General features: G+C 37.7%; 1 long non-coding RNA gene across 1 annotated transcript; it reads right to left on the reverse strand.

Annotated features, from left to right (window-relative positions):
* Window positions 1-10,732: 10,732 nt before the first annotated feature.
* Window positions 10,733-22,400, reverse strand: LOC148998773 (uncharacterized). The gene is made up of 4 exons (XR_016171116.1): window positions 22,348-22,400; window positions 11,472-11,567; window positions 10,889-10,942; window positions 10,733-10,804 (listed from the first exon to the last, which is right to left on the reverse strand). It is a non-coding gene; the product is annotated as an uncharacterized LOC148998773 (long non-coding RNA).
* Window positions 22,401-22,657: the final 257 nt, after the last annotated feature.

Below are 22,657 nucleotides of genomic sequence, written 5' to 3' on the forward strand. Positions count from 1 at the left end.
TAGTGTGAAGGATACCGGAAAGGATCGTCAGGGACGAGGAATGGACGTATCTGGATCTGACTTGATGTAACTAAGTAGAAGACTTGCATTTGGCTAGGCTTTACCCTGACATGCGCCGGTACTTAGACCAATGGTGATGTGAGAGAGTGGTGACCTATACCCCCAGCCATGGAATGTCCCGAGGGATGCCGGACCCATTACCAACTGATGATGAGTGATTGAGACTTTCCTAAAGAAGTACGGTGCTATGACTTAAAGCATGTCTGCCAATAGAGACCAGCATATGTAGAGTTAGATTCATACATTCATTGTTTGTTTCATACCATATTGCATTTATGTTTGTTCTGAAATCTTGCCATTTATGTTATTATGGATTTAACTGCCTTACTGAGTTTCTTTGAAACTCATTCCTTTATTGTACAATGTTTGTTAGACTATTCTACAGGTTCTGAATATCATGACGGCCCGTATGAAGAAGCGCAAGGAGAAGAGGCATATCTCCAGGAAGGTGATTGCGGTTACAACAATTACACCTGAAGATCCCGCGAGTGGTTATGCTCCGTACGATGCTTAGTCCGACCATAGAGTGGAAGTGCCCTTGTGCCGTTTATGAGATTTATACTTATAGGGGTGTTGGCTATAAGATTGAGAACAATTTAGTTACCTATTGTACCTGCTATTAGGATTAGATTTTATCTTGCTTATTCCTCTAATTAGCTTCAAATGCGGAGTCCCACCTCAAAAACTCCTAAAACTTGCACCGAAAAAAATCCCAAGTTTCCCTCAAAATTTCCCAGAGTTTCCACCTAAGTTTCCTATTTTCACCTGATCGAAAGTTGAGTTTCCCGCAAATTTTTCTAGGCAAATGAGCTAGAGAAGAGTCAATATACATCCATCGTCAATCTTGCCCAAACAGGTATATCTACTAAGTCTTATGCTTCGGATTCTTATATTGTAGACTTTGGAGCATTCAAACATATGAGGTATTTCATCTATGTTTTTCAAATTTTTATAATTTTCTTTACCCCTACTTTTACTATTATGGCTAATGGTGAAAAGTCTTCTGCTTTCGGTAATAGGAGTGTATCCTTACAAAATTTGAAATTTTCCTCTGCTTTATTTGTTCCATAATTAAATCTTATTTATGCGAATCATATTCCTAAAGCCTTACATTGTTTTGTGTTGTTTTTTCCGTCTTTTTATTTTTTTTTTTTTTTATTTCAGGATCTTTAGACTAGGAGTGGAGGAATTGATAAAGATGGACTTTACTATCTCGACCGATTTTGACAATTTCATTGCAAAGACATACACTCGTGTCACCATTGGACTAACACTATCGTTTGGGAAATCTTTCTCCTAGTAGGCTTAGATTGGTTGTTCCCTGATTGCAAGGATGTTAAATCAATAAAGTGTGATGCATGTGAGTTAGGTAAGCATCATAGGACAAGTTTTCCCGCTAGAATTGAATCTACAAGCACAAGTTTATTTTCTTTAGTACATTCGGATGTTTGGGGACCGTGTTATCTCCCCTAATCGTTTTGGTTTTCAATGTGTTATAATTTTTGTAGATGACTTTTCAAGATTTACCTGGTTATTTTTCAATGAAGGATCGAGGTGAAGTAGGGATTCTTTCGTTAAAATCTTTACTCAATTTAATAAATCGTCAATTTTTTTGTACGAGATAATGCTTTGGAGTAGACAAAAAAATGTGATTTCCCGTTATCTATTCTTCTTAAGGTATTCTTCATCAATCTAGTTGCTCATACACACCACAAAAAAATGGTGTAGCGAGGGGGAAACATAGGCACTTGTCAAAAGTAGCAAGGTCCCTTATGTTCTATATGAGTGTACCTAAGCAATATTAGTGTCATGTTCTCCTTAACATCTTGAACCTTAATAAATCGAATGCCACCTTTAGAATTACGAGATGAAATACCTTTTCAAGTTGTGTATCCGGACTTATCTCTCGTATTCGTCTCACATATAGTTTTGGCTATGTATGTTACGCACACGTTTTTTTAAGGATAAGTTTTTAGCCAAAGATCATAAGTGCCTTTTTTTAGGTTATTCTCACTAGAAATGAAACAAAGTTTTTCACCCTTTGGCTAAACATCAATTCATCACAGTGGATGTTACCTCTTTTGAAGGTACACCATATTATGACCTTAATCAGTTGTTTGAAGATGAAAGGTTTGACCCCCCTCTACCTATGATTGTACCATTTCCGTTTGAGATGCCTGAGGAAGAACCAGACCTAAAGAACCCATTGTACTTCCTAACCCGGATGAGGCACCAGTTCAATTTCCATCGGTGCAAGTCTATCATCGGCAGAAGAAACAAAAACAATTAGATAGTACAGCGGTTGATATCACTTCTTCTACAGATGCTCCTCCACTGTCTAATAAGGCTAAAGATCTTCCCATTGCTTTGAGGGAAGGTAAGAGCATTATTGCTCCCAATGTTCTAATATGGTATATCCTATTTTTCATTATGTTACTACTCTTCACTTGTCAGCTGAGTATCGTACCCTTACCACATGGTCCACATCTTTGTCTTTTATTACTTTTCCATCTACATACTCTGAGGATCTCTCTGATCCAGGTCGAAAAGTTGCTTTGGAATCTGAAACTAAGGCTTTATACTCTATGGACTATAGAGTGCCTTAAAGCACGGCTGGTTGTAAACAGGTATAATCAAGCTTATAGTGTGGATTTCATTGAGACTTTCTCCCCCATAGCTCGTTTGAATTAGTGCGTATTTTGTTGCCTTTGGCGGAAAATTTAGAATGGCCTCTTCATCAGTTAGATGTAAAAAATGCTTTTTCGTATAATAGAGAGTGGGGACTTGGTTGAAGAAGTGTATATGGTGCAACCTACAGGGTTTGTTGGTCGCCGGGGGGGGGGGTTCTACTAAAGTATGTTGACTTCACAAGTCCATCTATGGGTTAAAACAGCCACCAAGAGCATGGTTTGAACAGTTTAGCTCAGTACTATCCGAAGTGGGATTTCATAGTGTTATTCAAATTATTCTATCTTTGTAAGAAAGACAAAGTTTGAAATTGTGGTACTAATTGTTTATGTGGATGACATAACAATTTCTCGGAAGTAATAATACAAGCATCGATGAGGTAAGGAATTTTTTGAGTACATTGTTCCAAATAAAGGACTTGGGGCATTTGCAGTATTTTCTTGGAGTTGAAATTCTTCGAACAATCATGGGATCAAACTTTCTTAGTGAAAGTATGTGCTGAACTTACTAACCGAAACTCGTATCCTTGGGTGTAAACCTGTTGATACACCTATGGACTCTCATCTCAAACTCACCAAGGATGAAGGAGAGGATTTGGCGAATCCCCGAGGTACAAACAGTTGGTATGGAAGCTTATATATCTCCCTATAACTTGTCCAGACTTGTCATATGTTGTAGATGTTGTTAGCTAGTTCATGCATTCACCTAAGAAACCTCACTAGGGTGCCATAATGTGTATTTTATAGTATTTGAAGAAGGCTCTAGGAAAAGGGCTTGTGTATAAGAAAAATGCTCATTTAAAGTTGTCCTTATTCGGATGCTGATTGGGCATGATCGCGAGATGATCGAAGGTCAACTTCTGGTTATTGTACTTTCCTTAAAGGGAATTTGATAGCTTGGAAGAGTAAGAAGCAAATTAGAGCGACTCGGTATAATGCTGAGGCTAAGTATCGTGCTATGGCTCATACTAACATCTGAAATTTCTTGGGTCAAGTCTTTCTGAAAAAAGTAGGGATTGAAGTTTAAGAGCCAATTGAGATGTTTTATGATAATCAAGCAACAATCTACATTGCTAGTAATCCAGTATGTCAGGAGAGGACCAAACATGTGGAAGTTGATTTGCATTTTGTGCAGGACGTAGTCATGAAAGGAGTTATAGCTACCATATGTTGCTTTTGGTGAACAAGTTGGAGACATCTTCACTAAATCTTAACCTGGTCCAGCTTTTGCAGAAGGATACTAAAAGCTAGGAGTTGGTGATTGTTGAAGTATACGTAAATTTGTGGTTTTACTGTTCACGTGAACGGTAAAAAAAACTTTTATTGTTCACGTTACTGTTCACGTGAACAGTATTATGCTATTGTTTTGATTATATTTTCTATTTCTAATGTGGGAATCTTGCTACATAAGTTTTGGGAGTTTTTTTTTAGAAAGCATAGTTTCTATTTTGGTCATAGTTTCTATTTTCAGAACTTTCTATTTTAGGAGTCAGGAAGTTACTAAAGCTGTAATATTTTGTTTCCTTCTTCTAGAGGACAATTACTTGTCTCTCAAGTTGTATTAGATTCATTAGAAGCTATAAATAAAAGTGCTCTGTGATTCTAGACTTTTTAGCTAAGAATCACTGGTCTTTTCTACTGATTCTTCATCTCTCTTCTCTTCTTCTTCTTCTCTCTTTTCTCTGTTCAAGTTCAACTGCCATTTTGATTGTTTAAAGCTTGTTTTCTAACATGGTATCAAAGCTTTTTTGAATCAAAATAGTGTTGTTCTCAATATTCTCTTCTGAAATTTTTTTTCTTCTGTTTCCTTGGTGTGCAGCTACCTAATGCTGTATATTATGGACTATTAGATCAGATATTCATGTGAACTGATCTTCTCTACCTATTACCTTACTCTTACACGTTCCAAAACTTGAATACCTTTGTTACCTCTTTTTTTTCTCATATTCTGTCCTAAGGTTGCAGAATTTTTTTTTGTGTTCTTTCTACTTCAAGTTTTGGAAAACTGATTTGAGTGATATCTACCTCAGTTTAATGTCTTCACTTACACGTGACTAAATCATGAGTACGACTGAATCAAAAGGATCTCAAGGAGATCATGTAAACATTCAAATTACATCTATCAAGCTCAAAGGTAGTTCTAATTACTTGTTGTGGTCACAAGCGGTTTGGGTGTACATACTTGCAAAAGGTAAGCTTAAGTTCATTGAGGATGAACCTTCTGCTAAGACTAACAAATCTTATTTTAGTTGGATCCAAGATGATGCAATCATCAAAATTTGGATGTGGAATAGTATGAAACCTGATATTGCAGCGAATGTTATGTTCCATAAGACTGCAAAGGGAATATGGGATGATTTGCAAAAGACTTATTCCCAAGCTAAAAATATGACTCGGATTTTTAGTATTTATGAAAAGCTATTTCAATTTCAGCAAGCTGACAAGTCTTTGTAGGATTATTACAACTCCTTTAAAGGCATGATGGAGGAGTTGAATGTCTTTCAACCTCTCACCACTGATATAGAGAAGCTTAAGGCCCAACGGAATGAATTTTTTGTGTCTAAGTTTCTTACAGGATTGAACCCTGAACTGAAATCTATCAAAGGACATCTTCTTGCTGGTGAGCATGTCCCTAATCTTAGTGAAGCATATTCTAGACTTCAACGTATTGCCTTGCCTGAAGGGAGTTCTCCAAAAAACAGTTCTAAAGGAGAAAATTCAGCCTTCACTACCTCTTATGGAAGGGGACGTGGTCGTGGTTCAGGGGGAGTTAGTAGGTCTTCTGGAGGTCGTGGTGTTCAACTGTCTAATAAGACATCTCGACTTTGTACTCATTGCGGTAAAACAGGGCACTTAGTGGAAGCTTGTTGGGCCAAACATGGAAAACCAAAGTGGGCCAAGCACCTTGCCAATCATGCCGTTTCTGATGGTGGTATTGATACTGTAGCAAACAACGATAGTGGTTATGGATCTTCTTCAGGGGACTTGTCTAAGACTCTAAGAGATGATGTAAGCCAAATCCTTCGCCGATTGCAAAATATTGAAACTGACGCTTCCACATCCACTAGTACTTCTGCTGCCACACTTTCTCATGCAGGTAACACAGCACTTCTCACTTCTACTCCCACCCCTTGGATCATCGATTCAGGGGCCTCTTCCCATATGACTGGTAAGTCATCACTTTTTTAGCTCTTTTTCTAAATCTACCACTAAAAATTCTGTTGTCATAGCTAATGGGACTTCCACACCTATTCTAGGCTCTGGAAGTGTTTCTCCTACACCTTCTCTTACTTTATCATCCGTACTTCATGTTGCTAACTTTCCTTTTAACTTATTATCTGTTAGTCAATTAACTAAAGCACTAAACTGCTCTGTGACTTTTACTCCCACTTATTGTGTTTTCCAGGACCTTCACACGAGAAAGACGATTGGTGGAGGGTGTGAAAGGAACGGACTCTACTATCTGGACTATGCTACCCCTATTGCGGCTCTTTCTGATGATTGTGTAGATGCTCTCCAGTGGCACTGTCGTTTAGGCCATCTGTCTTTACCTAGATTAAAAATTTTATTTCCTTCTTTTAAATCAGTGTCTAGATTAAATTGTGAAGCGTGTGAGTTAGGGAAGCATCATCGTGCCACCTATCCTCCACGCTCTGTCTCTCGTAGTGAGTCCTTATTTTCTCTTGTTCATTCCGAAATTTGGGGCCATTGTAGAATTAGTAATAGGCATGGTTTTCGATATTTTGTTACTTTTGTGGACGATTTCTCCCGTCTTACATGGTTGTATCTTTTAAAGGATCAGACAGAGTTCTTAACTACATTTAAAAGTTTTATTCATGAAATTCGGACTCAATTTTCTCTTCCTATTAAAATTTTTCGGTCTGATAATGCTTTAGAATATGTGCAACATGATATATTTAACTTGTGTGATTCTCTTGGAATGATTCATCAAACCAGTTGTTCCTTCACTCCCTAACAAAATGGAGTGGCTGAACGCAAAAATCGTCACCTCTTGGAGGTTGCACGCGCTATTTTGATTCAGATGAATGTTCCAAAGAGTTACTGGTGTGATGCAATTTTGACTGCTAGTCATTTAATTAACCGCATGCCTATGCCTTTGCTTTCTGAAAAATCTCCTTTTTCAATTGTTTTTCCCAATAAAGGACCGTTTTCAGTTCCACCCAAAATTTTTGGTTGTGTGTGTTTTGTTCACATACCACATCCTTTGGATAAACTTTCCCCCCGTTCTGTTAAGTGTATTTTTCTTGGGTACTCACGCACTCTAAAAGGTTTTTGCTGTTATGATCCGGTTCTTCGCAAACAATTTACAAGTGCGGATGTGAACTTTTTTGAAGACACTCCTTATTATCTAAGTCAATCTGTGTCTGTTGAAAACTGTGTTTTGTATGATACTCCTCCTATTCTCTCTTTAGTTCCTTCCACTAGCAATGTTCCTCTACAGGTTTATCAGCGAAGACATACGTTGCCAAAACATATTGTGGATAGTAGAGTTCCTCCTACAAATATTAGCGGCTCTCCTTTAGTGGAGCCTGAAGCTGGCCCTACGGATGTTCCTTCTTCATCCTCTCCACCAGCGGATTCTTCTAGTGGAGATCCCACTTCGCCTTCAAATGACTTAGCAATTGCTTTAAGGAAACGTACTCGTACTTGCACTTTACACTCTAACATTGTTTATCCTGTTTCCAATTTTGTTTCTACCTCTCATCTCCCTCCTAGCTTTCGTTGCCTTGCTTTGTCTATGTCTGCCGTTCATATTCCAACCCATTATACCGAAGCTCTTAAAATTCCTAACCGGAAAGCCGCTATGGATGTGGAAATGGATGCTTTACATTCTCGTCATACATGGTCTTTAGTCAACTTACCTCCTGGGAAAGATGTGGTCCGCCGTCAGTGGGTGTATACTATTAAGTACCATTCTGATGGTACGGTTGAAAGGCTTAAGGCCCGCTTGGTGGCTAAGGGCTATACACAAACATATGGTGTAGATTATTTTGAGACTTTTTCTCCTGTGGCAAGACTTAATTCTGTTCGTGTCTTGATATCTTTGGCTGTGAATTATGATTGGACTCTTTTTCAGCTTGACATAAAAAATGCATTCTTATATGGTGATCTTCATGAAGAAGTTTACATGGAGCAACCTCCAGGGTATGTTGCTCAGGGGGAGGACAGTGTTCGTGTCTGCAGGCTTCATAAAGCTATTTATGGACTCAAACAGTCTCCACGGGCTTGGTTTGAGAAATTTAGCAAAACTGTGGAGTATTTTGGTTTTGCACAGTGTTATTCTGATCACTCTATGTTTGTTAGACGGCAGGGTGATTGTAGTGTCATTATGGCAGTTTATGTTGATGATATTGTCCTTTCAGGCAATGATGTTGATGCAATCCATACAGTTAAGGCACACTTACAAAAATCTTTCCAAACCAAATATTTAGGTGATCTACAATATTTCTTGGGGATTGAAGTGATTCGCAGTAAAAAAGGAGTAAGTTTGTCACAAAGAAAGTATGTGTTAGATCTTTTGACTGAGACTGGCATGCTTGCTTCTAAACCTAGCGGCATTCCCATGGATCCTCAGTTGAAGTTAGGACGTGATGATGGTGACTTGTTAGATGATGTCCATCGTTACAGGAGTCTTATTGGGAAACTTATTTATCTTATTGTTACTCGTCCTGATATTTCTTATCCTGTTGGTGTGTTGAGTCAGTTAATGCAGTCTCCTAGGAAGGCTCATTGGGATGTAGCAATGAGAGTGCTTCGGTACCTCAAGAGTGCGCCTGGAAAAGGGCTCATCTATCGACCAAATCGGAGTATGGACTTGGTTGCCTTTTCTGATGCAGATTGGGCTGGATCCGTCATTGATCGTCGGTCAACCACAGGTTATTGTACTTTTCTTGGTGGAAATCTTGTGACTTGGAAGAGTAAGAAACAGTCCACTATTGCTCGATCTAGTGCTAAAGCTGAGTATAAGGCTATGGCCCACACTGCTGCTGAATTGATGTGGCTTCATTCATTGTTAGAGGAAATAGGATTTCCAATTTCTACCCCTATGAAAATGTTTTGTGATAATCAGGCAGCCACTTACATTGCTAGTAATCCAGTGTTCCATGAGAGAACAAAGCATATAGAGGTTGATTGTCACTTTGTGCGTGATGCAGTGAAGAAGAAGTTTATAGCAACTCCTTTTGTGAGCTCTATTGACCAACTAGCTGATTTGTTCACCAAAGCTCTGTTCAGACCAAGTTTTCAGTCTATCTGTTGCAAGCTGGGCATGAGAGATTTGTATGCTCCAGCTTGAGGGGGAGTGTTGAAGTATACGTAAATTTGTGATTTTACTGTTCACGTTACTGTTCACGTGAATAGTATTATGCTATTGTTTTGATTATATTTTCTATTTCTAATGTGGGAATCTTGCTACATAAGTTTTGGGAGTTTTTTTTAGAAAGCATAGTTTCTGTTTTGGTCATAGTTTCTATTTTTAGAACTTTCTATTTTAGGAGTCAGGAAGTTACTAAAGCTGTAATATTTTGTTTCCTTCTTCTAGAGGACAATTACTTGTCTCTCAAGTTGTATTAGATTCATTAGAAGCTATAAATAAAAGTACTCTGTGATTCTAGACTTTTTAGCTAAGAATCACAGGTCTTTTCTACTGGTTCTTCATCTCTCTTCTCTTCTTCTTCTTCTCTCTTTTCTCTGTTCAAGTTCAACTGCTATTTTGATTGTTTAAAGCTTGTTTTCTAACAGTGATCAATACTCTCTAGCTTGAGGGGGGTGTTGCAACAGCCTAATTGATACTTAAAGAGCAAGTCGTGGCTTCTTGGAGTCCAAGCTGTCTCGAAACTAGAAAGTCTTGTCTTGGAGCAAAAGTAGTTACAGATTTGGAAAGTATTGGGTGCTTTACAGAATTAGAAAGTTACTAATTTCCTAATAGCTTTAGTTTATATTTTCTTTCCTTTTTGAGAACTGTCTCTAGAATGTAAGAGAATCAGTTTTTTATTTTTGGAATGTACTCACAATTAGTAAGTGACTAGGGCTGTAATCTTAATCTATAAATAAAGCTCTAGGGGTAGAGACTCAAAACTATTGTAGTCTCTACCCCCTTGCGTCTTCTCTTTTCTTCTCTTCTTCTTCTTCTTCTTCAGCTTCTTTTCATTCAGTTTCTGGCCTTTGGCTACACGCCAGTAGAGATTCTGGTTTGTTTTAGCTTTGAAGTTAAAAAATCTCAATCAATAATCTTCATTAAATGTAAACTTAAATTGAGGATTGAGGTTATAAAGAATTTTGTCAGGGAAGTTTTGTCTATCCATGCAAAAAACCATTATCGTGACAAGCGGCAAAATAGATAAAGAAGCAAAACAGGAAGAAGAAGACAAACAAGAAAATGGGAGAGAAGGTGGGAAAGTCATGCTGTGTGCCAGAGAAGATGAACCTCTAGATGCAGATCCAGCACCGAATTGGACTCATTCAAAGGCTGATAGATATGAATGTTGGACTATTGTTCCAAAGGTCTATGTTGTCAGCCTATTCTTTAAGCAGAAAATTTTGTGTCAAGGTCAAGCAGAAAATAGGTTAATTAATTAGTTTTATTCTCCTCAACTTTTACTGTTCTCCAGACTCCAGACAAATGATTAAACATTTACTGGTGGGGACAACTAAAAATTGACCCTTCATGCAAATTACCACACTAAGCACAAAGAGCTTGTTGGAATTTGAAGAAATTATTGATCAGAAGGTTATCTTCATTCATAGGCCCCAATGGGGTATTTATGGTTACAATCTGAGTAAATCCTACTCTGAGTAGGATAAGGAAATACAAAGCAAATAGAATAGAAAATCCAATCCTAGATATTAGAAAACATAGTCTAACACAAAATATGAAACCAATATAAAGAATATAAGAAAACAAAAGATATAACTAAGAGAGGAGTCTACTCAAATTAGGAAAACTTAATTATACTTCCAACAAAGCTCACCCTCCAGCTCTGAAAAGCTTGGTTACTTGACTTCCAGTCCAAACCATCACCATTACTTTTATAAATCTGCAAGTTAAGTACACTTAAAAGGTAACAGGTCCAAATTGTTTGTAACTTTTCCCAAAAAATGTGAGAAAAAAAATTTGTCACCTCTTAACAGCTGCTGCATAACCCATTCTTCCAGGAGCCGGAGTAACATAAAACCTAGAGAGTGGGGAGAGGATGATTGTTAATATATTTGTCAAAATATTCTCATCACAAAAAACAAAACACACAACTTCATTTAGTAACCAAATCAACATCCACGAAATGTACTATTTGACTACTTCTTGGGATCGAAAACATTCCATGCATGATCTAGTATGTGTACAAAAAGGATAAAGCCAGCGCAGGCCTTAATTAGGTTCAATGAATTTATTTAAAATTTTGATAATGATACAACCAATAATTTTACTACTTAATTTATTGTTTTCTTCTAGTTTCTCTAGTCATTTACCATATTACCTGGTCTAGAAACTATCCTCTACCATTTGACTTATTCAGGAACAGGGCAATCCAGATGCAGATCTTTGACATTTCAGCGATACCCTGATTCTCAAGTGTATTCAACAGATGTAGTGCATTGACAAAGCAGGATAAAACCACCGCATTTGATAACTCAAATCCAATTTTGCATTGAAAATGTAACAAGATATTAACTTTATTCAAATCATAGTATCAAATTTCTACTCACCAGAACAACAGAAATGTGGTAAGATAATAAATGGTATTCAGTAACCCATAAGATAAGATTCCAGAAATCCCATATCTCTTCAGTCTCTGCATCAAACTGATATACCTCTCAAAAAATAAACCAACATATATTCATCAGTAAACAAGAGGAACTAACTGTCAGTGGCATGCAAAAAACACCCAGAAAATAGACGAACAAATAAATAAATTTGCTGCACACTTGCGAGGGCCAGGGGAGCAACTCACAATAGTTACTTCGAGCTTCAATTTGGGTGAATAAAAAATCAATAACAATAACCCAAAGTTGAAGGGAAAAAGTAATGAGAGAAAGAGAGGGGGGGGGTTGATGTAACCAGCTAGAGACGACCCAGAAGATCCCAAAGAAGGCCCAAGCCCTCTAGCAGCTTGCGGCGCTGCCAGAGGGGCCGAACCCTTGTAGGGGTGTTTTGATCATTATCCATCCCTAGTTCGAGCCCTATTAAGTTGGGATAATTCCAGCTAATTTTGGAGTCTTTAACTACTTTGTTTTGTTATTTGGAGCCCTAATATTAAAGTTATCCAACAGTCCCAGTTTATGTAGAAGTCCTTTAATTAATTCATTGATGACTCCTAACTTGTTAAAAGGAGTCCTATTTAGAAGTCAGTTGTGTTTTCTTTAAGAGTCCAAGTAGGATTCCCAATATTAGATTTAAAATACAGATCCATGCTTGTAATTCAATTCAGTTTTGATGAATAAAATTATGAGAGTTGCAGCCAGGAAGTGTGTATGAGTACTTCAGGGCTTTGAAACTTAGCGACACTTAGTGAAGGTGTCCTCTTCTACAAGATGATCTGCAGCCATCGCCCTCAAGTGAGTCTAATCCCCAACCCCTTCCCAATCAATTCCCCTCTCCTAGCCCTCGACTTCTTCCCCAAGCCTCATGACAGCCTAGAAACCAAAGAATTCCCATCGCAGCCCCTTATTAGTGATTGCTGAATTTCTGAATTCAAATTCTTCCTTGAAAGAGCAAGAATTTCAAGAAAGAAAGCAAAGAAAAGAAAAGAAAAGAAAGAAGAAAATAAGAGAAAAGAAAAGGAGAGAGAGTTCAAGAAAGTCAAGGAAGATAGAAGAAAGATTCAAGAACCATCCCTTAGCTACCCAATCCCAACTGCAAGTCCCCATGCCTTTTCTCCTTTGCCGCAAAGACCCTACCCCTCCATTCCATCTTCTAGCTACCATACAAAAAACCCGTCATTTTCCATCCTATCCTACCTAGGGTGTTGTTGGATAGCCAAAACCATAAAAATTTCCCAAAACTCTGAGGGCCTGTTTGGTTACATGAATCTAGAGATTTGAAATCTCTGGATTCATGAATCGGAGAATTATACCCGTTTGGTTGTAAAAATCTCTAGATTCATGAAATCTAGAGATTCACCTTTTTACACTAAGGGCCTGTTTGGTTACTTGAATCTACAAATTTCAAATCTCTAGACTCATAAATGGAAGATTTATAGCTGTTTGGTTACTATAAATTAGCAGATTCACGAAATCTTGAGATTCACGTTTTTAGCCTATAATCGTGAGTTTGTAGATTTTTGGGTGTGGGGTGAAATCTGTAGATTTCACCATTTTTCACAGTGACTATAAAAGAAACAGGAATTTGCACATTCACCAAATTTACTTGACGGAAATCTACGACTTCGACGGAACGAGACTGGGAGCTTCGTTTCGACTCAGGAATCCCAAAGGTTTTCACTTTCTGCAGTTCTGATTCGGTTCCCATCTACAGTGAAAAAGGTTCTTCTACTTCTTCGTTCTTCTTCATCTTCTTCTGTCAGTTCATTCTTCTTCATCTTCTTCTATGGGAGATTTGGTTTTGATTGAGGAATACTAGGGTTTTTTGAACGAAAATAGAAGCAAAAAATTGTAGGTCATTGCTTGCATCTTCTTCTGGTGATTTTTTGAATTAGCTGTGAAATAGTATTCACCAGCCTGATCTAACTCATTGTACTCAAGTTCAAACGATCAATGATTTAATTAAACCTAGACACGTTACTAAAAGATGAGACTGATGAAAGTTGGATGTGACAGACTCATGATCTCCTCTTTTGAACTTGTGATGGTCTCTGGAGCTCCGGAACTGACTGCTACTTTTACTGCTTATGTTTACAAGAAGATAGAATTTGTGTTGCGATGCCCTTCTCAAATTAATGTGTCTTCAACCCTCTTTTGCTGCTTTTGATTAAGAAGTCAATTAATTTTCTGTTCTGGCATGTAAGTTCATAGCCATGTTGGAGTTACACAAGAACTGATTTCTATTGATGTTTAAATGCAAACTTGAAGCATTTTTTCATTTATCTTAAGAGTCGAATTACAAGGAATCCTATTACCTTTTATCCAATCCAATTTAAGGTTGAAAACCTGTTGAGGTTGAGCTTCTAGGGGGAAGGAAAAGGCAGCAGAGGAAATTGATGACTGGTGCAACTGAGGTTTCCTTTGGTTTATTATTATTGTTTTTTCTTTTTTCTTTTTCTGATTGATCTCTCTTCAAAAGCAGATTCAAACCAGTGTATCCATTGGAACAACCTTCAGTGGAGCCTTTGTACTTCCATACTTAGAAGTCATAAACCTTAGTTGAACCTTCTTGTTTTGCTAAGATGCAGTCTTAATTTAATGACTACAAACAGTTATCAAAGGATTGTATGTGTAGTTAATTCTTTTTTAATTACAATTTAGAATTAAAATCTTCTAGGGTAGGTTTAGAAAGGACTCAATCTGTGGCTTTCAAAGTGGGACTAATGGTATAAGTGCTTTCATGTCACGATTGGCCCTTTCTATGGAGTTGCTGTTTGTATAACCCATGCTGAGATGATTATAGGGAGACCTGAACATTGGAGTTATGATGGGAATGTTTTCTCAAAGTAGTTGTTTAAATAGGATCAAAGCTTTTGGTATTTTAATGTACTCTGTTTTACCACTGTAGTTGATTGAATTATCGAAGTGTAATGTAATACTGATCATAGATGAACATGTAATTATTTTTACATAGATACTAACAAAGCATAAAGTGGGTACATCGATTTCTCCTAAAATCTCTCATAGATATTTTGTTAGCTGTTGAGGGTATAAATATATTGCACCTAGATACATGGTTGTGCATGTTGTGGATTGATCTTTAATACAGTTAGCCATAAAAGATACATGGTTGTGCATGTTGTGGACTGATCTTTAATACAGTTAGCGATGGCAGACCAACTATAAGAGACCTGATGGAGGTGCTACAAAAAAAACATGGCTGCATTCCAGCATCTCGGTGCTTGAGTGTATGCCTTGGGAGACTCATGCAAGGCCAACAGCATTACCCCTAACTAGAATCTATGGGCTGGATTTCAGGTATGAACATTTTACTTTTTAATCAATAAATTTTTCATCATTTGCATTCAAATGGTTTTGAAAACTCATTTTAAGCAACTGACATGTCAATATTACATTTGTGCAGAAGCCCGAAGAGTAGTATTGGAAGGACCAACCAGTCCTTCAAATCCATAGAGATGTGTTGGCATGGTTTGGCAATGAAATTGCCACTGGTCATGATGCAGCACACCCAGCTGATGCACACATGGAGGATATAAACTTGGTGGATATGACATTAGGGGCTGATGATGATTTAACTTCTCAACCAACCCCTTCTGATCAAAGGTCTGCAAGTCGTACTAGGGCAGCATCAGATGCTCTCTTAGAGTCTTCAAGCAAGAAGAAGAAGAAGAAGGACAAGACTCCGGCTGACAAGGTAGCAAGTCCTTTGAAGCAGCTTGCTAATGCATTTGACAAGTTTGTTGACATAGAATATCTCCCAGACATCTCGAAAAGGCTCACACTAGCACTTGAGGCACTCCTTGGCCTTGATGTTCGTCAGAGAATGGCTGCAAAAAGGTATTTACTGAACAACAAGACCGATGCACAGGAGTTTTTGGATTACAACGATGAAGAGAAGCTCATAATGCTTGAAGACCGTGTTCTTGGTGGCAGTGGATCTAGTTTACCTCGAAATCTGTTTAGTTGAACAACACAGTTCTATCTTTTGTTATTTTCTACTTGACAAGTTTACTTTTGATGTTTATATTTTTGTTTTGACGTCTCTTGATTCAAGGTAGGTAATATTATATATCAACTTCTTGACAGTAATTTCGTTAGAAATGGGAAGGGGCTGACGTTCTTGGACTTAACCAGAATTTGTTATATTCACCCCCATTTTGCTTTGTAGATCTATTTATGGATATGCTCATAGTTTGTTAAGTCATATGGGTGCAATACATTTTGCTTTGTAGGTACAATACATTTTGCTTCCTAGGGTGTGTAGAGTTTCAGACTTTGAAGCCTGAACCAATCTCTTCTTCCTCTTACTCTGCCTTATTCTCTCTCTCTCCATGGCTTGCAATTGCAATGAGGGATTCAGTGAAAACTTTTTTGTCCTAAAGCCTAAGGAAGCAAGTTTTATGGATCTGCTCCAATACCAGAAGAAGGCCAACAAAATTTAGCAAGAAGTTCCTAGCGTAAGTTTTGTTTTCCAATCCAAAAAAATATTGAATTCTACCTTGAGTTATAGATTGAATCTATCGCCTCACTTTCCACCAGAGTAGTATGAATAGAAGTACCCATTTCATACCAAAAAATTGAGTTTTGACACTAGGAGGTGTAGGCACATGTTTTGAAGCAACAACATCATGCAAAGAAGTTTCCTCATTTTCTCCAGCAAGAACTTCAATAATCCTTCACTTGTCCCATTTCTTACCATCTATTGATCGATCCATGCCAGATTATTGACGAGCTACAGGCAACATGTTCCGTGATGAAACAGACAGGTGACAAGGATGTCAAGTTGAAGGGTCATCATCTACGGAGTTCAGTCCAACATATATCTGTGGCTTGATGAGAACTAATTCCACAAAATCTCACTCATCTGACTTCTGAGAATCACATTACTGAGGAAATTCACACTGGCATGGTCCTAAAAAGAAACATAACAATAACAATAGGCACCCAACAAATTGATGATGATCAAAAAAGAAATTAAAAGAAATTTTTTAGGATAAGAAAAACAATCAATTTTTATAGTCAATGTTTTGGAATATATGGATTCAGATAACTAAACAGTTTTTTAGAATGAATCTACAAATTTCAATTAAAGATTTAGGATAACCAAACAGTTTTTCGAGATGAATCCACAGATTTCATTCCACAGATTAAGGTAACCAAACAGTTTTTCAGGATGAATTCACAGATTTCATTCCACAGATTCAAGTTAACCAAACAGTTAATTTTAAGATTTATGACTCCATAGATTTGAAATCTCTAGATTTTTGAAATCTCCAGACTCATGTAACCAAACAGGCCCTAAAAACGTGAATCTGTAGATTTATGGGTAAGGGGTGAAATCCAGAGATTTCAAAAAAGCTATACATTTGCACATTCACAAAAATCACGTCGATCAAATAGTTTTTTAGGATGAATCCACAGATTTCATTCCACAACCAAACATCTAATTTTATAAATTATAACTCCATAGATTTGAAATCAATAGATTTGAAATCTCTAGATATTTGAAATCTTCAGACTCATGTAACCAAACAGGCCCTAAACCATCCTGGCATCATTAATTTTTCCCAAACCCACCCCATACAATCCTCAAACTACTACTGTGAGTTACAATATTCAAACCAAGTTTCCCAAGGATTAGTTATTTGATTACTGGTTCTATTTGAGAGGATCCTGAAGACTGGCCTAGACCCTGAACATGAATTGGTATCAGAGCAAGGTCAACCAACAATCACCAACACCACGTAAAGAAGTCCAGACAACCGCAAAAAGGAGTTTGAAACCTTAGAAGAAGAGGGAAATTTTGTTCCTACATTTTCCATGAATGTGATGGCAAAGATCTTGGTGGCTGAAACAGAGGAAGAAGATTGGAGGAGAAGCTGTATATTCTATAACAGACTCAAATCAGGTAACCATTCAAGATATAGTTATAGTTGATGGTGGGAGTAATGTCAATGTGGTGTCTGAAGGGTTTTGTTAAAAGGACTGGGTTGACAGTTGAGAGGCACCCCCAACCCTGTATATTGTCACTACTCAATAGTGATAGACTGGAAGTGTCCCAGAGATGTTTGGTTTCTGTTAGTCTCCATGCTTATTCTGAGGAAGTTTGGCATGATGTAATATCCATGAGGTTATCCCGAGATTATCCTAGGGAGACCTTGATTGTACGACAATGCTGTATCTGTCATAAGGAGGGAAAACAATTGTAAGTTCCTACATAAAGGTCAAAACATTGAACCCTTCCCTCTGAATCTACCAAGAGAAATCTGAAGGAAACAGACCAGAGAACAAACCAGCAGGTACCCATACAGCAAATCTTGGTTGTTCCACCCAAGGAGTTTGAGGGATCTAGCAAAGAGAGTAATCTCATGCTGGTTCACCAGAGCAGGGAAGACATCCCAACCAAAAGCAAGGAACACTCTCCACCCATCAAAGAGCTTCTACAGAAACATTCAGACGTAGTATTAACAGATCTAGTCGATAGGCTGCCCCCATGAGAGATATCTAGCATGCAATTGACCTCGTACCAGGAGCACCACTAACTTACTTGCATGCCGGTTGAGTCCTCAGAGCATGAAGAATTACACAGATAGGTAAAGGATCTATTGAAGAAGGAATTTGTGACTGAAAATCTTAGCCCATGTGCTGTACCATCCTTGTTAACTCCCAAGAAGATGGACCTTGAAGGATGCTTGTAGATAGTAAAGACATCAACAAGATCACAGTGAAGTACAGATTCCCTATACCAAGACTTAATGATATGCTGGACATGCTTACCGGATCCTCAATCTTCTCCAAACATGATCTCAAAGTTGGTACCACCAAATCGGAATCGGACTAGGGGATGAGTGGAAGACAGCATTCAAAATCAGGGGAGACTTGTTCGAATGGAAGGTCATGCCCTTTTGTCTGACCAATGCACCTAGTATCTTCATGAGGGTTATGACACAGGTACTCAAACCTTATATTGGGAAATTTCTGGTTGTATACTCTGATGATATTTTGGTGTACAGCAAGAACACAGAGGAGCATCCGAAGCATTTGCAAAAATATTTTGAGAACAGAGAAACTCTTCCTGAACCTCAAGCAGTGCACTTCCATGATGCCAAAAGTGATCTTAGGATTCATCATCTCTTCGGAAGAAGTAGAGGCAAATTCAGGAAGGTCAAATGTATTGGTGGGAGATCTCACTCTCGAGCAAGCTCTTGCCACCTCAAAATACCGAGATCTCGACCAAGATGGCGAGATCTTGGTCAAGATATAACATTTTTCTAGTGTAAACTCGGTGGCCTATCTCAATCTACTAGTCCTTAATTTTTCAAGATCATTGGAGATGAGCTGGTAAACTTGTAGTTCCTCAAGATAGATTTTAGAAGTGCTAAAATAATCATTGAGAGATTCGTTCCTTGAGAAAACAGAAAAACCTTTCATACAATCAAGATCCAAATCTTGATTCCCAGGCTAGTTTCAACCATCCTCGAGACCAAAATGAGGTCAAAATTTCGACCATCTTAGTTGAAACCTGGGAATTTTCCCAGGACAACTCGATGGATGTTTTTGGCCTTGCTTTTATGGTTTTCTTTATCTGGATTTTTGCATACAACCTATTTAAAGAATAAGCAACACAAAGGCACAAGTATCTTGCTAAAAAAAACCCAATGAAGAGTTATCATTCAAGTTGTAGTTACATGAGAGGTTCCGATGAATACAAAGACATGTGAACAAATTATATATATAATAAGTACTTTAACGTTTCATACAAATACAATATCCACAAAGTAAATAACCAAAAACAAACTTTGCTGACATCTTCACTCAATTCCAAGTTGAGTTCCTCGGTGGATCCACAAGATGCATAGTATTGGTGAGATTTGATCCACTGCTCTAACTACTGGTCAAAAGACTCCCATGTCATGCTCTAAGAATATTTATTCATGTAGTCCAATATTGTGAATCCATAGGTGTCATCGTCACCATAGCTAGATATCACAAAATAGGGAATGTATCATTAGGGAATGGTAATAGGATGATGGCTGAACTGGCCCAGCTGGGTATGATGGATATCCAAAGATAGAGTCCACAAATTATTGATCCATGCCCATACCCACATGCAGACATACTACTAGCGTCAACAGATGAATCCCATATCCAGCAACTCCACCATAAGGACTATAACCATGGAGCCATGGTAGAAGATCTCGCTCTCAAGCAAGATCTCGCCACCTTGAAAAACAGAGATCTCAACCATTCGGCGAGATCTCGGTCGAGATATACAATTTTTTGACGTCAACTTAGTGGTCAATCTCGGTGGGTTTTCGGGTCCAAATTGGGTTGAAACTTCGTATTTAGCTTATTTAAGGCCTTTTAAACACATTGGTGGCTTTGGATTTGTCAAAAACAACCCTAAGTATGATATAAATGAAAAGCAAGTGTATCAAATGCATCAGATAACCTAAATGTTATCAAAATTCCATCTATATAAGTATCACAATCTCAAATTTTCAAGAATAGGATAATAAAATTATACAACCATCAGAAGTTCTATATAAGTCATTAAATCATAAGTTCATAAGACAAGCAAAGAATGATTGATCTTCCTTCGATGTTGTAGATGTGCTAAGAATAATTGCAAGTGAAAATCCAGTCAAAATCCACAAAAAAGGGAAAAAATTAAGAGTTCTAGCGAGATATCCCAACTCTCTGCTCTCGATCTCCATCTCATCTCGCTTCTTTGAAAAAGCGAGATACGAGATCTTGCCAAGATCTTGTGAGATCTCCCACCATGCATGGAGCAAACAACAAACAAGGTGAAAGAAGACAAAGGACTGATGATTTTTTAGTGAAAAAGCGGTTGAAAGAGGCAAAAATGGCAAAGGGAAATCGAAAAAATTTCGACCGGCCGAGATTTGGTATATTTAAACAAGGTTTCGCAAAACTCAATCAAAACCCAAGTTTCAACCCATCTCAGTTGAAAGTAGGGAAAAGATTTTCACCCCCTGGTTTCATCTTGACTAGCCAAAAACCCAAAATTCTGATCAAAATTTCAGTGGTTTCGATTGCAATTAGGACTTCGCATAAAATTCATAGTACAAGAAATGTTCTAACTTAGGAGTAGCTTTTATAGAGGTCTTCCCGCACCCCTTAGCTAAACTATGAAACACTACATAGCAACAATGGAGGGCTCAACATTATTCCACAACCAAAATTTAACAACAGAACTTTCTCTCGTCCATTCAACATGAACAGCCACAGATTTAGGATTCTTAAGGTCAGGTAGGTGGGGCTTCCTTGATATATTTAAGATTTCCCTTGGCATGTATATAGGCCTCAACAGCCTGAGCCTATAACAAATAGTTAGAGACACCACTTAACTTAACTGTCGTGATATGTACTTGTAGAGTATCAGCAGGTTTAGGTTCAGCAATAATAAAACAAGGGCTGTTAAAGCAGTAAAGATCAGCAGCAACACTGCAACACTATGCACTATAGAACCAGCAGGATTTAACAACTCAGGCTGATCTAACAAAGTATTTCAAAAAAAAAAAAAAAAGACAATTGAGGGACTAAAAGACCATAATCAGCAGAACATGTCAACTGTAGAACAGTACCAACATTAGAAGGACAGTTGCAGCGGCAAAAACATACCAAGGTATTGCAGAACTTCAAAACCAACAAAGGACTTCAAATAGGTAAGATATTAGCCATAGATTCATAAATCAGGCAAAAACAGTCGTACCGCTTGCCAGGGAAAATTAAAAGCAGCACATCACTCACACAGGGGCTATACTAGAATGATCAACAAAAATCATGGGGCAGTGAGGGAATGTCCTGACTTGCATTCAATCAGTGAAGGAAGATAACAGAGGAGGTTACCTCAGTAGAAAGAATTGATGCCCAGAAATCGTAGGAAAAAGAAATAACTGACTGTAGTATGCCTTTGCATTGAGTAGTATAAGTACTAATCAGACTGAAAAAAGGGGTTGATCCCTTTATATCATTATGGTCTGATTAGGTATTACTCAGTAGATAATAGGGTAGGGAAGAAAGGAGGGAAAAAGAACACGCAAAACTGTAGTTTTAGAAACTGAGACAGGATCAGATTGAAGGCTCCGATACCATCAAACAGTTCATGCAACTCAGGAGTTCAGAACGACAGGAACAAAGAGAAGAGAAGAAGGAGAAAGGAGAAGGCAAAAGGGAAACGAGGCAGAGAGCTTGCTTGTAACTGGCTCTCCCCTTAATTACTTTATTATAATCTAAAAGTCAATGTCAGTTTAGGAGAACATTCCAAAACTGGATCACAGCAAAAAGGAAACATACATATTGCATAGAATCTCCCAAATCTTTTATTAAAAAAGAAAAAGAGAGATACAGAGAGAGAAAATTATCTGAGAGAGGTTACTTGTCAACCAAGCAACATGAAAAAAATAGAAAGTAAACATATATTATACTAGTCAACTCCCATAACTTAGTTGACTGAGATTTCCTGGAGATCTAGGCCAACAAAGATGCCTAGTCAACAATTATCATAATTCCTCAGTGGCATCTATCCGCTATCATGGGGGACTTGTAAAACAATTGAAAATGGTGATACATCTGCAACTGTTTTTTTGACATTGCCACTACTTGTATATTTCAGCTTCAAATAGAACAAATACTTTGGGCAGTAAAAGAAACAAAAGAGTTCAAATCCATTTGACAGGAAAAACTGTAGGACCCACCACATCATGTAACCAAAAAAATACAGCAGCCTTTAATGTTGAGTCTTTTGATCAATGAAACTGTAAAGTATAGTAATTACTCTTTGGATGTAAGAGATCTTGAATGCTGACTTCTGTCATTTCTCCTTGAATCTAAAGAACGAAATATATACAAGTAAGTTCTAGACATACAACTAAGAAAAAGAACAATTCAATAGCTTATGCAAATCAGTAATAAAAATAATGGAGAGCTTATGCAAACCATATTGTGGTTTGTTCTGGCATCTCCAATCCACACCAATTAGTCATTAGATTATTTAAAATTGTTATATCCTTGTTTTCATTTACTTTCAAATTTATTATGTGAGTCCTGTCATTTCGGGAAGCTCCGCTGTGTGAACTATCCTCCCC

Source organism: Hakea prostrata, unplaced genomic scaffold, assembly GCF_041222555.1.
Source record: "Hakea prostrata isolate BN-2017 unplaced genomic scaffold, UWA_Hpros_2 contig_143, whole genome shotgun sequence".
NCBI lineage: Eukaryota > Viridiplantae > Streptophyta > Magnoliopsida > Proteales > Proteaceae > Hakea > Hakea prostrata.